Below are 10,000 nucleotides of genomic sequence, written 5' to 3' on the forward strand. Positions count from 1 at the left end.
TTGAATCGACCGTAGGGCCGCGGAATTGCTTCCGGGCCCCTATTCTCGCTATTAATTGTTCATCTCTTTCAATACATCGAGTTCGTTCCATTGGGTAGTTCGCATGGCGAACGTTTTGATGCAGCCCCCTGGGGGACCACGGCACTTTACACCGGGTATGGTGTATGCGCAACCTACAGATAACAATAAACCCCTTATGCGTGTGTAAACCGATGTTGGGCTGCTCAACATCTTTCATGGTTACATCACTTGCACCAGAACCCACGGTGCCGATTTGGTAATATGTTGTACATTTACTCTCAAGATGTACGCTTCGGCCCCTTATTCAGGGGCTCAAGCTATTACCAGCAAGAACAATCCTCATCCAGACTTGAACTCGAAACACCCGGAGGCGAACGGTTTAACTAATAAGTGCACCAGTCTTGAATCCATGCGTCGGTGGAAACAATGCCGGCGTGTTGCATGTATTAGCTCTGAACTTAGCGAGTGATTGCCTTGCAGCTGTCATACTGAGCGTAGAGCGTGATTATCGCTCACTTGAACCATGTTGAATGGCTCTTTGGTGTAGGGTAAGGCACCAATTTGTTGGGGCACAACGAAACCACCAACTTAAGACTTGCTTATAGGCATTTCAACGTTTTCAACTCTTAAATCGACCGTGTTTCATTATCATCTCTTCTTCTTATTAAATGCATCGAGTTCGTTCCATTGGGTAGTTCGCGTGGCGAACGGTTTGATGCAGCCCCCCGGGGGGGACCACGGCACTTTACACCGGGCATGGTGTATGCGCAACCTACAGATCACCAATATATTTGTGATCGATAATGCACACTTCTTACACGACTGACCAGTCGACAGCGCTGCCTTCCTATTATGCGTGTGTAAACCGATGTTGGGCTGCTCAACATCTTTCACGGTTACATCACTTGCACCCGAACCCATGGTGCCGATTTGGTAATATGTTGTACATGGTCTCAAGATGTACGCTTCGACCCCTTATTCAGGGGCTCAAGCTATTACCAGCAAGATCAATCCTCATCCAGACTTGAACTCGAAACACCCGGAGGCGAACGGTTTAACTAATAAGTGCACCAGTCTTGAATCCATGCGTCGGTGGAAACAATGCCGGCATGTTGCATGTATTAGCTCTGAACATAGCGAGTGATTGCCTTGTAGCTGTCGAACTGAGCGTAGAATGTGATTATCGCTCACTTGAAAGGGTCAAGCCCTTTCGAGTCGTCCGGTTTTTACGCCAGACGACTCGGTCCACCATCTTTCGGGATACAAGTTGACTAAGTGGTACCACTACACTTATCAACTTTCGATTTGGTAATCCTCATCCAGCTTCCTTTCTGGAGGTCCCGAGGATTACCAATTGGGCTGTCATACTGAGCTCATATATTGGAGATCGATAATGCACACTTCTTACACGACTGACCAGTCGACAGCGCTGCCTTCCTATTATGCGTGTGTAAACCGATGTTGGGCTGCTCAACATCTTTCACGGTTACATCACTTGCACCCGAACCCATGGTGCCGATTTGGTAATATGTTGTACATGGTCTCAAGATGTACGCTTCGACCCCTTATTCAGGGGCTCAAGCTATTACCAGCAAGATCAATCCTCATCCAGACTTGAACTCGAAACACCCGGAGGCGAACGGTTTAACTAATAAGTGCACCAGTCTTGAATCCATGCGTCGGTGGAAACAATGCCGGCATGTTGCATGTATTAGCTCTGAACATAGCGAGTGATTGCCTTGTAGCTGTCGAACTGAGCGTAGAATGTGATTATCGCTCACTTGAAAGGGTCAAGCCCTTTCGAGTCGTCCGGTTTTTACGCCAGACGACTCGGTTCACCATCTTTCGGGAAGGGACCGTCTCGGTCGCAAGCTGCTCCGGTCCCCAAACAACCTGCGACAAATGATAGGAAATGCCGACATCAATACGTGTTCAGTTTGGTTTATCGCTCATAGGTCTTTTTGACCATCGATCCCTGATTATAACTCTCAATTAAACAGTCAGGAGAGTAAGGCATGCCCATCGATATCTCATCGACAGGCGATACCGCAAGAACGGCCAACGACACATCAGGTGATCGATTATTGCTACGACTTTTGCTTAATCGTTTCCACTCCTTGGAGAAAGAAACCCCCGGGGACCGTCTCGGTCGCAAGCTGCTCCGGTCCCTAAACAACCTGCGACAAATGATAGGAAATGCCGACATCAATACGTGTTCAGTTTGGTTTATCGCTCATTGGTCTGTTTGACCATCGATCCCTGATTAAACTCTCAGTAATCCAGTCGGGAGAGTAAGGCATGCCCATCGATATCTCATCGACAGGCGATACCGCTTGAACGGCCAACGACACATCAGAGGATCGTATCTTGCTACAACTTTTGCTTAATCGTTTCTTCTCCTTGGAGAAAGAAACCCCCGGGGACCGTCTCGGCCGCAAGCTGCTCCGGTCCCTAAACAACCTGCGGCATCAAATGATAGGAAAAGCCGACATCAATACGTGTTCAGTTTGGTTTATCGCTCATTGGTCTGTTTGACCATCGATCCCTGATTAATACTCTCAATTAGAAGGTCGGTAGAGTAAGGCATGCCCATCGATATCTCATCGACAGGCGATACCGCATGAACGGCCAACGACACATCAGAGGATCGTATCTTGCTACAACTCTTGCTTAATAGTTTCCACTCCTTGGAGAAAGAAACCCCCGGGGACCGTCTCGGCCGCAAGTTGCTCCGGTCCCTAAACAACCTGCGGCATCAAATGATAGGAAAAGCCGACATCAATACGTGTTCAGTTTGGTTTATCGCTCATAGGTCTGTTTGACCATCGATCCTAGAATTCAACTTTCGAGTAAGGCATGCCCGTCGATATCTCATCGATAGGCGATACCGGTAGAACGGCCAACGACACACATCTAGGATCGCATTTACTCTTCCTTGGATGGATAACCAATACCCTAGGACCGTTTCATCGCGAGCTGCTCCGGTCCTCAAACAACTCGCGAACCACCGATAGGATGATATTAGGAATGGCCGACTTTCATCCTTTAACTCTCAGTTCTGCTTACCAAAACATAGGTACTTGGACCTTAAAGACCACTATATGTTCCCCGATCGGGGGCAATCGGAACGTCTATCCATCATCAACATCGTTTCACTCATTCCGAACCACCAAATTGGACAGACAGTACCATATTCACCAACCGATTGCTTCAACTTCGCAAACTGTATGGTAAGTTCTACTAATTTCACATCTTACCATCGACTAATAGTGCATAAATCCACTTGGAAATCACTTTTCCTTGGTCCTCGGACCTTCTACGACAACGTCCAACAAATATCCGAAGTCGTTTCCCAACTTAGACCAAGCATTTCGTATCTTTACTTCTAATCGATTTTTTCTCTCATAATTGACGATCAAAATCTAAAAACCACATTTTGAGCCAGAAGCAGTCGTCCGATCGTCCTGGGGGTAGTCTCAATCGATTTAGAAGGGCCCAATTCATAAAGATACGTACTCAGTCAAATTCATGCTTCTGGCTCACCTACCCCCTATATAGAAAACGAAAGCGTACAGGCGTGGAAAACGTGCCATTTTTCTCCATCACGGACTTTTTTTTTCTCGTTGCACCGACTCTAGTAAAAAAGTGAAATTTTTTACTAGTTACCAACTTTTGCAAATTATCATCGGATATCACTTTTCATGGTCTATAGTAAGTTCTTATCACGTTTTAGTAGTTTTTGAAAAAAAAATTTTTTTGAACTTTTCAAAATTTTTCAAAACAAAGTTTTTGTAGGCGGTTTTGTGTATGGAGGGTTACTAGTCTCGAGGTCACTGTTTGACCAAAAAACCACTATATATCATTCGAAAGGTAATTTCAAGGGCTACAAAAAATTGTTCTACGGCACCCCCCTCCGACGTCTAGTATTCGAGTTATTGGCCAAAAACCATCACTTGAGCGATTTTTCGTTCAGGGTACCCGACTCTAGTAAAAAAGTGAAATTTTTCTCGATTGACCAAGTGTTGCAAATGACCATCGGATTTCACTTTTTATGGTCTATAGTGAGTTCTGATCACGATTTGGTACTTTTTGAAAAAATTTTTTTGACGCACTTTTCAAAATTTTGCAAAACCAAAACTTTTTAGGCGGTTTTGTGTATGGAGGGTTACTAGTCTCGGGGTCACTGTTTGACCAAAAAACCACTATATATCATTCGAAAGGTAATTTCAAGGGCTACAAAAAATTGTTCTACGGCACCCCCCTCCGACGTCTAGTATTCGAGTTATTGGCCAAAAACCGCAACTATAGCGGTTTTTCGTACAGGGTACCCGACTCTAGTAAAATGATGCGATTTTTACTAGTCTAGGAACTTTTTGGTCAAAAAATCAAGTATATGTCATTCGATAGATAATTTCAAGGGCTACCAAAAATTGTTCCACGACACCCCCCTGCGACGTCTAGTATTCGAGTTATTAGCCAAAAACCGCAACTTAAGCGGTTTTTCGTCCAGGGTACCCGACTCTAGTAAAATGATGCGATTTTTACTAGTCTAGGGAACTTTTTGGCCAAAAATCAAGTATATGTCATTCGATAGATAATTTCAAGGGCTACCAAAAATTGTTCCACGACACCCCCCTCCGACGTCTAGTATTAGAGTTATTAGCCAAAAACCGCAACTATAGCGGTTTTTCGTCCAGGGTACCCGACTCTAGTAAAATGATGCGATTTTTACTAGTCTAGGGAACTTTTTGGCCAAAAATCAAGTATATGTCATTCGATAGATAATTTCAAGGGCTACCAAAAATTGTTCCACGACACCCCCCTGCGACGTCTAGTATTCGAGTTATTAGCCAAAAACCGCAATTATAGCGGTTTTTCGTCCAGGGTACCCGACTCTAGTAAAATGATGCGATTTTTACTAGTCTAGGGAACTTTTTGGCCAAAAATCAAGTATATGTCATTCGATAGATAATTTCAAGGGCTACCAAAAATTGTTCCACGACACCCCCCTGCGACGTCTAGTATTCGAGTTATGGGCCAAAAACCATTCATACTTGAGCATTTTGCTCATTTTGCCTGTACGGGTACCGGGGACTAGTAAAATCAGGCCAATTTTACTAGAGTAGGGGTCCTTTTTGGTCAAAAAAACAACTTTTGCTCGTTCGATAGGGAATCGATAGGGCAACAAAAAATCGTTCTACGACCCCCCCTTCCGATGTCTAGTATTCGAGTTATGGGCCAAAAACAGTTTATAGTTAATTTTTCACTCGATTTTACACCAAGTATCGCACATTACTCCGGTTCTATACATTGGATCGTCAATCTTTAAGATTTTATGGGTAGTTCCAACTGTTTGCTGCATTTCATCCATACATTACCAACCGATTCAATGTCTGTGCTAAAAGTTATTAGAGGAATAAAAAAATTTACCCTTGGCTTTGGACCGTACAAGTTTACCCATTTTTGGCCCGTATTTGCCCCATAGCTCCGCCGGTATCCAAGATATCGCCACACTTTCTTCTGGCCATGGCTAGATGGCACTTGTGGCTAGATTTCTTCCATGCACCACTAATCGCTACCATGTCTGTGGCCGGAGCTATTCACGAAAGCGCCTCGCGCACTTGGTCGGATTTTTGGTCCACCTGGCACCATTTTTGGCCCGTATTTGCCCCATAGCTCCGCCGGTATCCAAGATATGGCCACACTTTCTTCTGGCCATGGGTAGATGGCACTTGTGGCTAGATTTCTTCCATGCACCACTAATCGCTACCATGTCTGTGGCCGGAGCTATTCGACGAACAACCATCGCATTCACCTTCTCGTTGCACTTCTTCGGGAATTTGGTGCAACCAAGTTTTCACTATAACTTGGTCATTTTCCGTCCATCGGACATGCGGTTTTGGGTGTCGATACTTGACACCGCGCGCTACAATATGTTCCTCCACGACCATGTGGTCCGATGCTTCCAACAGGAGCTATTCGAGGAGTACCGATTTTTCACCATTAAAAATGCTCAATTTTGCACCAACTTTTGCCTATAACTCAGGCTGTATCGATCGGATCTTCAATCTTGAAAAAGTTTTGGATAGGTGGCACCAAATGCTACATTTCGTTCTTCCACGTCAACTTTGTCCGATGTCTAGCAAAAAAGTTATTCGCGAACCAAGTCCAGAACCCATGCAATGGCTGCCCACATTGCATACATCACGGCGGTTAACTCTCGTTACTCTATACCGAGGACTTGGTACTTTTTCAGGCATTCGTTGCTACTTCTCGGTTCATGATATTCGTTTACGGTCTTCACTAGGGCATTTGGTGCTCCTTATCGGTTCATGATATTCGTTTACGGTCTTCACTAGGGCATTTGGTGCTCCTTATCGGTTCATGATATTCGTTTACGGTCTTCACTAGGGCATTTGGTGCTCCTTATCGGTTCATGATATTCGTTTACGGTCTTCACTAGGGCATTTGGTACTGGGCTTCCCACTTTCTACTGATCGATCCATACTCACTTGCGTGCACCTAGCCTAGGAAGGTTTCCTATGGCTTCCCATCTTTCTACTGATCGATCCATACTCACTTGCGTGCACCTAGCCTAGGAAGGTTTCCTATGGCTTCCCATCTTTCTACTGATCGATCCATACTCACTTGCGTGCACCTAGCCTAGGAAGGTTTCCTATGGCTTCCCATCTTTCTACTGATCGATCCATACTCACTTGCGTGCACCTAGCCTAGGAAGGTTTCCTATGGCTTCCCATCTTTCTACTGATCGATCCATACTCACTTGCGTGCACCTAGCCTAGGAAGGTTTCCTATGGCTTCCCATCTTTCTACTGATCGATCCATACTCACTTGCGTGCACCTAGCCTAGGAAGGTTTCCTATGGCTTCCCATCTTTCTACTGATCGATCCATACTCACTTGCGTGCACCTAGCCTAGGAAGGTTTCCTATGGCTTCCCATCTTTCTACTGATCGATCCATACTCACTTGCGTGCACCTAGCCTAGGAAGGTTTCCTATGGCTTCCCATCTTTCTACTGATCGATCCATACTCACTTGCGTGCACCTAGCCTAGGAAGGTTTCCTATGGCTTCCCATCTTTCTACTGATCGATCCATACTCACTTGCGTGCACCTAGCCTAGGAAGGTTTCCTATGGCTTCCCATCTTTCTACTGATCGATCCATACTCACTTGCGTGCACCTAGCCTAGGAAGGTTTCCTATGGCTTCCCATCTTTCTACTGATCGATCCATACTCACTTGCGTGCACCTAGCCTAGGAAGGTTTCCTATGGCTTCCCATCTTTCTACTGATCGATCCATACTCACTTGCGTGCACCTAGCCTAGGAAGGTTTCCTATGGCTTCCCATCTTTCTACTGATCGATCCATACTCACTTGCGTGCACCTAGCCTAGGAAGGTTTCCTATGGCTTCCCATCTTTCTACTGATCGATCCATACTCACTTGCGTGCACCTAGCCTAGGAAGGTTTCCTATGGCTTCCCATCTTTCTACTGATCGATCCATACTCACTTGCGTGCACCTAGCCTAGGAAGGTTTCCTAGGGCTTCCCATCTTTCTACTGATCGATCCATACTCACTTGCGTGCACCTAGCCTAGGAAGGTTTCCTATGGCTTCCCATCTTTCTACTGATCGATCCATACTCACTTGCGTGCACCTAGCCTAGGAAGGTTTCCTATGGCTTCCCATCTTTCTACTGATCGATCCATACTCACTTGCGTGCACCTAGCCTAGGAAGGTTTCCTATGGCTTCCCATCTTTCTACTGATCGATCCATACTCACTTGCGTGCACCTAGCCTAGGAAGGTTTCCTATGGCTTCCCATCTTTCTACTGATCGATCCATACTCACTTGCGTGCACCTAGCCTAGGAAGGTTTCCTTGGGCTTCCCATCTTTCTACTGATCGATCCATACTCACTTGCGTGCACCTAGCCTAGGAAGGTTTCCTATGGCTTCCCATCTTTCTACTGATCGATCCATACTCACTTGCGTGCACCTAGCCTAGGAAGGTTTCCTTGGGCTTCCCATCTTTCTACTGATCGATCCATACTCACTTGCGTGCACCTAGCCTAGGAAGGTTTCCTATGGCTTCCCATCTTTCTACTGATCGATCCATACTCACTTGCGTGCACCTAGCCTAGGAAGGTTTCCTATGGCTTCCCATCTTTCTACTGATCGATCCATACTCACTTGCGTGCACCTAGCCTAGGAAGGTTTCCTATGGCTTCCCATCTTTCTACTGATCGATCCATACTCACTTGCGTGCACCTAGCCTAGGAAGGTTTCCTTGGGCTTCCCATCTTTCTACTGATCGATCCATACTCACTTGCGTGCACCTAGCCTAGGAAGGTTTCCCTTTGGTACCGACTTCCATCTACGCACTCGATATAACCTAGGTACTTGGTACCGATGATGGTTAACACTCAAGCATTTCTTGCATCCTGCGTGCAAGGTACCAATTTTCACTTCTTAGGTACGTTTATGGGCCCGCATTTATCCAATATCGCTCCGATGGCCTTTCGCATTATTTCATCCGATAGCCCTTGCCAAAAGCTACCAAAAGTTCCTCCACGGCCATGTACTCCGACGCTTAGTTTAGGAAATATTCGAAAAAATTCATCTTAGGAAAAATTTTCTTATTGGAAAATCACCTTAAATCGATGGCCATTTTTTGGGCAAAAACTTTAACGTCTTCCCGACTTTGCGGGAATTGCGAATTTTAGGCACCCAGAGAAAATCTTTTACTTTAAGGGGGCGGCCGCGAAGTTGCCCAAAGTCTCGGACACAAAAATTCTCAAGTTCCCCACTCTAGTAAATCGCCCTATGAGTATCTCCTGGCCCGCGAGCTCTGCGAGCGGGCCAGCTTCGGCGATTTTTGCCTTTTCGCCTAGGCGGTTCTTCTACGAAATTGGCCCACAGCTTTTGGTCAGAAAGCTAGCATTTGTTGCAACAGTTAGGTACTTGGTACCACATTTTGGTATCCATTTGGGCATTTGTGGCAACTACTCGGTACTTTGGCCCACATTTCGCTCTACTCGGGCTTCTATGGTGGTACTTGTCGGTACTTCTGGCCAACTTAGGCCAATTGGGTGCAACTTGTGGGTACTCTGTGGGTACTTTAGGGCGTATTGTGTCTTTCGGGTGAACCTTCGCTATACTTCATGGGTACTGATGGCCAACTTAGGAACATTCAGTGCAACCTTTGGGCCTAAGGAAATTTGTCCAACTCTTTGGACTTAGAAAATTTTCTGGACTTAGAAAATTTTCTGGACTTGTAAAAATTTTCAAATGTTCAATTTGGCCCACATTTCGCTCTACTCGGGCCTCTATGGTGCTACTTGGCGGTACTTTTGGCCAACTTAGGCCAATTGGGTGCTCTTTGTGGGTACTCTATCGGTACTTTTGGCCAACTTAGGCCAATGGGGTGCTATATGTGGGTGCTCTATCGGTGCTTTTGGCCATGTTAGGCCCATTCGGTGCTATTTGTGGGTACTCTATCGGTACTTTTGGCCATGTTAGGCCCATTCGGTGCTATTTGTGGGTACTCTATCAGTACTTTTGGCCAACTTAGGCCAACTCAGTGCTACTTGTGGGTACTCTATCGGTACTTTTGGCCAACTTAGGCCAACGCGGTGCTATTTGTGGGTACTCTATCGGTACTTTTGGCCAACTTAGGCCCATTCGGTGCTATTTGTGGGTACTCTATCGGTACTTTTGGCCAACATAGGCCAATTGGGTGCTACTTGTGGGTGCTCTATCGGTACTTTTGGCCAACTTAGGCCAACTGGGTGCTATTTGTGGGTACTCTATCGGTACTTTTGGCCAACATAGGCCAATTGGGTGCTACTTTTGGGTGCTCTATCGGTACTTTTGGCCAACTTAGGCCAACTGGGTGCTATTTGTGGGTACTCTATCGGTACTTTTGGCCAACATAGGCCAATTGGGTGCTACTTGTGG

Source organism: Anopheles funestus (genome assembly GCF_943734845.2).
Source record: "Anopheles funestus chromosome X unlocalized genomic scaffold, idAnoFuneDA-416_04 X_unloc_74, whole genome shotgun sequence".
NCBI lineage: Eukaryota > Metazoa > Arthropoda > Insecta > Diptera > Culicidae > Anopheles > Anopheles funestus.